At 36.7% G+C, this 6,689-nt stretch overlaps 1 non-coding gene across 1 annotated transcript; it reads left to right on the forward strand.

Annotated features, from left to right (window-relative positions):
• The first annotated feature begins 5,411 nt into the window (after window positions 1–5,411).
• On the forward strand, window positions 5,412–5,519 carry LOC148577818 (small nucleolar RNA R71). Its single transcript, XR_015903649.1, has one exon. It is a non-coding gene; the product is annotated as a small nucleolar RNA R71 (small nucleolar RNA).
• Window positions 5,520–6,689: the final 1,170 nt, after the last annotated feature.

Below are 6,689 nucleotides of genomic sequence, written 5' to 3' on the forward strand. Positions count from 1 at the left end.
AATTTGAATTTTGAAAAAGTCAACAATATAAGATAAAGATTTGAAAAAGATTTAAATTTTGAAAAGGTTTGATTTTTAAAATTTTAAATTTAAAATTTTAAAATTGGATTTTGAATTTTTGAATTTAAATATTGAAATTTGAAATTTGATTTTTGAAATAAGATAAGATATGATTTTGAAAAGGATATAATTTTTTTTTGTGATTTTTGAAAAAATCAATTAAAATAAAGAGCAATAACCTCTTAATTTACGAAAAAGAAAAAATAAAAACAAAAATAAAAACAAATAAACAAGTAAAAAGTAAATATTTACAATAACCAATAATAAGGCACATGTTTGCAATTCCCCGACAACGGCGGCATTTTGACGATCGGATTTTTGTTTAGTAAAGAAATTTTATAAAATTAATCGCGTTGGTAGTATAGTTTCTAAACCAACAGAGAATCCTTTCGTACAAAAATTTAGTTGTCACAAGTAACAAAACCCAATAAAATTTATAACTGAAGTATTTAAACCTCGGGTCATTTTCTCAAGAAATTGCAGGGAGGTATGATTTATTATTGGTTATGGAAAAAGATATGTTTGTGGGGTTTTTTAATGTATAAGATAAAAAGCAAGAATAGTAAATGGAAAAAAGAATAAACTAATAACTAGAAAAGCTCTTGGCAAGGTATGAGAACTGAAATTCCTATCCTAGTTATCCTTATCAATGGTGATGAGAATTGGGTTTTAATCCCACTTAGTTAAGTCAAGTGGACTAATTAATTTCATCCTCAAGTCCTAGTCTTTCCTTTGGAAAGGCTAGAGTTATTGGAACTCAAATTAATCAGCAACTCCCAATTTCAACCACTACTTTATTTGATAACTCAAGCGTCACCAATTACTTAACCAGAGCCAAAAGGGAGAAAATATCTTAATTAAATTAAAAGCATTCATATAAATAAAGCAAAGCAAAGTCAAATCTGAAATACCTCAAATTATATTAAATAAAATATTCAAATCTAAATACGAAGAATTCATAAGCCAAATTGGTAACATGAGTCAGATACGAATAAAAGCATTATAATAAATAAAAATATAAAAGGAATATTGAACCTGAGAAGAAGTTAAAATCCTAAATCCTAATATAAATCCTAATCCTAATCCTAAGAGAGAGGAGAGAACCTCTCTCTCTAAAAACTACATCTAATCCTAAAACTATGTGAATATGAATGTATATGAGTTGTGTGATGAATGGATGCATTCTCCCACTTTATAGCCTCTAATCTGTGTTTTCTGAGCCGAGAACTGGGTCAGAAACAGCCCAGAATTTGCTGGTTTCGAATTCAAACACGCTGGTTTTTTTGCCACCGCGATGCGTCCGCGTGGATCACGCATTTGCGTCAGTTATCGTCAAGGCAGCTATGGCACATTATATATCAAATCGAAGCCCCAGACATTAGCTTTCCAACACAACTAGAACGACATCATTTGGTCCTCTGTAGCTCAAGTTATGAACATTTTAGTGCGAGAGGGTCAGGGTGACAACTTTGCAGTTCCTTCAACTTCTTGTATTCCTTCCACTTTTGCATGCTTCCTTTCCATCCTCTAAGCCATTCCTGCCCCTGTAATCTCTGAAAACACTTAACACACATATCAAGGCATCAAATGGTAATAAGAAAAGATTAAACATATCAAAATTAAGACCAAAGAAGCATGTTTTCAATTGTAGCACAAAATCAGGAAGGAAAACGTAAACTCATGCAAATCATATGAATAAGTGTATGAAAGATTGATAATATCCACTCCATTGAGCACAAGATAAACCATAAAATAGTAGTTTATCAATGATATTGGGTAAATTTATGATTAATGTTGATGTTGGTATATGATTTAATGGAATTTGGTTGATATATGTTAATGAGGGGTGATATATGTGTTGAAGGGTTAATATATGTGAAGGGTTGAATAAGTGTGTTTATAATTATTAATGTTGGGTTGATGATGATGTTGATGTGAGTTAATTGAAATTAGTGGTATGGCTTATTTAATTAGTTGAGGATGGATTATGTTATGGTATTAATGAATGAAGGTAATGGACGAATGAATTTTAATATGAGTTATGGTTGGAATAGGTGAATTCTTGGATAATGCTTGGGTTTTATGAATTGGTATGAATATTAATATGATAGTGGAGAGGATTAATAAAATGGAACTTGATATATGATGAAAGTGCAGGTTTTGATGGTAGGAAACATGAATTGGTGAAAATGGGGTTTGGGCTATTTTTGGTAAAACGTGAATTTTGACGAACTTTGACAGTCCATATCTTGCTCTACAAATTTTGGATAAAGATGAAGTTTCTTTTAAATTAAAGAGGGTTTAACAAGCTTGAGATCGGTATAAAGTTTGTGAAAAACCGAATTTTGTAGAAGAAGTTATGGACGCCGGAAAATTAGTGCGAAAAACTGAATTTTTGTAACTTGCAGCAGAACCATGTTTTCTGATGTGTGCCTACGCACAAAGTCGTGGGCATGCACCCAACAGAACTGAAAATCAACCTGTGCGTATGCACGACTCTGTGCGCATGCACACCTGGTATTTTTCACAAAAGTGTGCATACGCACGCCCTTGTGCGCACGCACACGTCAAGATGGGCTTTCTGTTGGTGGCGCTAGCATAGGCGAGGCGCTTGCACACCAAGTGATGTGTGCGCGCACACGCACTCGTGCGCACACACACGTTCTGCTTTCTTATTGAGGCAACGGGAGAAAGCTCAAGGAGGACTGATGTAGCAAGGAATAATCGTCGGGAACCATGCACAGAGAAAACGGGGCATATTACATCTAGGAGCCAAAATTTCAAAAAGAATCATTTTGTTGCTTCGCTTTTCCAGTGCCGGAACAATGACCGAAGGAACGACAACTGTTCGGATCCAAATTCAGAAGGGCAAACTAGTGCTCAACCGGATGACTTAAGGTGCTCAAGATGCAAGAAGCACCATCCAAGCAAACCGTGCAGGGCCGGATTAGGCGTATGTTACAAGTGTGGGAGACCAGGGCATATGTCTTGGAATTGTTCATACAGAGAAAGTCAGAATGCAACTGAATCCGATTTTCAGACCCGAGGTAATTATGAACCAGCAGTTAAATTTTTAACTTCCTTGCCTACCATTGATATGTAATATTCCTTCGTGACGCATGACGAGTTTCAGTAATCATGAGGTCCAAGTCGATAATTAGTCAAAAACTATTGGTTGTTAAGATGGAGTGATACTTAGCTAACTTAGAAGAGTGGTTAGGCTTTTGAAGGTGAGGATTAAGTGACGTAGTGGAAGCAGGTTGGACCGTATAGTGGAAGCAGGTTAGACCATATCTAGGGAATCATGAGTGTTGAGGGCTACGCGGAGTTATTGTTTGGAATCCAGTGACGGTGAAACTTTGAGGAAGAGGAATAGAGCGAATTCAACCTTTGGCTGTTAATTGTAAGAGGCAAGTGAAGATGAAATCAAATCCCTATACGAGAGAGTTTCTAAGACAATTCTTGAAGATGTGTCAGAACTTCCATTTCAGAGAGAAAGCGAGTTTGCAATAGGCTTATGGTGCACAGAAATTGTGACTACACTTTGATTATGTAAAATTCATCGCTCTTTCTTTCCCTGGTAATGGCGCCAAAAATATGATGCCAATACCATGGTTCACAACTTCGCACAACTAACCAGCAAGTGCACTGGGTCGTCCAAGTAATACCTTACGTGAGTAAGGGTCGAATCCCACGGAGATTGTTGGTATGAAGCAAGCTATGGTCACCTTGTAAATCTCAGTCAGGCGGATATAAAATAGTAATGGGGTTTTCGAAAATAATTAATAAAACAGGGATAGAAATACTTATATAAATCACTGGTGAGAATTTCAGATAAGCGAATAGAGATGCTTTCATTCCTCTGAACCTCTGCTTTCCTGCTATCTTCATCCAATCAGTCTTACTCCTTTTCATGGCTGGCTTTATGTGATACATCACCACTGTCAATGGCTACTTTCAGTCTTCTCTCGGGAAAATGATCCAAATGCCCTGTCACGGCACGGCTAATTGTCTGGAGGCATCACCCTTGTCAATGGTTTCATCCTATCCTCTACTTGTCCATAAGCCTGTTTTCTTGAATTGTCTGCCATCTCTAATGAGATTTTAGCAGCTTACACCCCATAGATTCCCAGTTTCTCTATTACAGAGAGGGGCATGAGGTTTATTCCTGAACCAAGGTCACACAGAGCCTTAAAGATCATGGTGCCTATGGTACAAGGTATTATGAACTTTCCAGGATCCTGTCTCTTCTGAGGCAATGTCAATTGATCCAGATCACTTAGTTCATTGATGAACAAGGGAGGTTCATCTTCCCAAGTTTTAATACCAAATAATTTGGCATTCAGCTTCATGATTGCACCAAGAAACTTGGCAGTTTGCTCTTCAGTAACATCCTCATTCTCTTCAGAAGAGGAAGACTCATCAGAGCTCATGAATGGCATAAGAAGGTTCAATGGAATCTCTATGGTCTCTAGATGAGCCTCAGAGTCCTTTGGTTCCTCAGAGGGAAGCTCCTTATTGACCACTGGACGTCCCAGGAGGTCTTCCTCCTTGGGATTTACGTCCTCTCCTTCCCTTACAGGTTCGGCCATGGTGCTTATGTCAATGGCCTTGCACTTTCCTTTTGGATTCTCTTCTGTATTGCTTGGGAGAGTACTAGGAGGGATTTCAGTGATCCTTTTACTCAGCTGGCCCACTTGTGCTTCCAGATTTCTAATGGAAGACCTTGTTTCATTCATGAAACTTACAGTGGCCTTAGATAGATCAGAGACTAAGTTTGCTAAGCTAGATGGATTCTGCTCAGAATTCTCTGTCTGTTGCTGAGTGGATGATGGAAAAGGCTTGCTATTGCTAAACCTGTTTCTTCCACCATTATTAAAGCCTTGTTGAGGCCTTTGATCCTTCCATGAGAAATTTGGATGATTTCTCCATGATGAGTTATAGGTGTTTCCATAAGGTTCACCTAAGTAATTCACCTCTGCTATTGCAGGGTTTTCAGGATCATAAGCTTCTTCTGCATAAGAAGCCTCTTGAGTACTGTTGGATGCAGCTTGCATTCCATTCAGACTCTGAGAAATCATATTGACTTGCTGAGTCAATATTTTGTTCTGAGCCAATATGGCATTCAGAGTATCAACTTCAAGAACTCCCTTCTTCATAGGCGTCCCATTACTCACAGGATTCCTCTCAGAAGTCTACATAAACTGGTTATTAGCAACCATGTCAATGAGTTCTTGAGCTTCTGCAGGCATTTTCTTTAGGTGAATAGATCCACCTGCAGAGGTATCCAATGACATCTTTGATAGCTCAGATAAACCATCATAGAATATATCCAGGATGGTCCATTCTGAAAGCATGTCAGAAGGACACTTTTTGGTCAGCTGCTTGTATCTTTCCCAAGCTTCATAGAGGGATTCACCTTCTTTCTGTTTGAAGGTTTGAACATCCACTCTAAGCTTGCTCAGCTTTTGAGGAGGAAAGAACTTGGCTAAGAAAGTCGTGACCAGCTTATCCCAAGAGTTCAGGCTGTCTTTGGGTTGAGAGTCCAACCATGTTCTAGCTCTGTCTCTTACAGCAAAAGGGAAAAGTATGAGCCTGTAGACTTCAGGATCTATTCCATTAGTCTTAACAGTATCACATATCTGCAAGAATTCAGTTAAGAACTGAAAAGGATCTTCAGATGGAAGTCCATGAAACTTGCAGTTCTGCTGCATCAGAGAAACTAATTGAGGTTTCAGCTCAAAGTTGTTTGCTCCAATGGCAGGAATGGAGATGCTTCTTCCATGTAAATTGGAATTAGGTGCAGTAAAGTCACCAAGCATCCTCCTTGCATTATTGTTATTTTTGGCTGCCATCTTCTCTTCCTGTTCGAAAATTTCTGAAAGGTTATCTCTGGATTGTTGTAATTTAGCTTCTCTTAATTTTCTCTTCAGAGTCCTTTCAGGTTCTGGATCTGCTTCAACAAGAATGTTCTTGTCCTTGCTCCTGCTCATATGACAAAGAAGAGGGCACAGAAAAAATAATAATAATAATATGGATCCTTTATATCACAATATAGAGGTCCTTGTGTTAGTAGAAGAAAAGAAGAAGAAAATCTGAACTCAAGGAGAGAGAGAGGGTTCGGATTTTTGGTGATGTGAGAAAGAGATGTTAGTAGATGAATAAATAAATAGAAGGAGATGAGGGAGAAGGATTTTCGAAAATAATTTTTGAAAAAGAGTTAGTGATTTTCGAAAATAGTTTTGAAAAAGGTTAGTAGTTTTTCGAAAATTCAAATAAAAAATAATTAGTTAATTAAAAAGAAATTTTTGAAAAAGGGGGGAGATAATTTCGAAAATTAGAGAGAGAAAGTTAGTTAGGTAGTTTTGAAAAAGATAAACAAAAAGTTAGTTAGTTAGTTGAAACAAATTTTGAAAATCAATTTTGAAAAGATAAGAAGTTAGGAAGTTAGAAAAGATATTTTGAAATCAAATTTTTTTTTGAAACAGATAAGATAAGAAGATATTTTTGAAAAGATATGATAGAAATTAGTTTTTGAAAAATATTTGAATTTTTAAAATCACAATTAATGACTTGATTCACAAGAAATCACAAGATATGATTCTATAACTCAAAGTTTGAATTTTTCT

Source organism: Arachis ipaensis, chromosome B1 (genome assembly GCF_059453495.1).
Source record: "Arachis ipaensis isolate K30076 ecotype BB chromosome B1, ASM5945349v1, whole genome shotgun sequence".
Taxonomy (NCBI): Eukaryota; Viridiplantae; Streptophyta; class Magnoliopsida; order Fabales; family Fabaceae; genus Arachis; species Arachis ipaensis.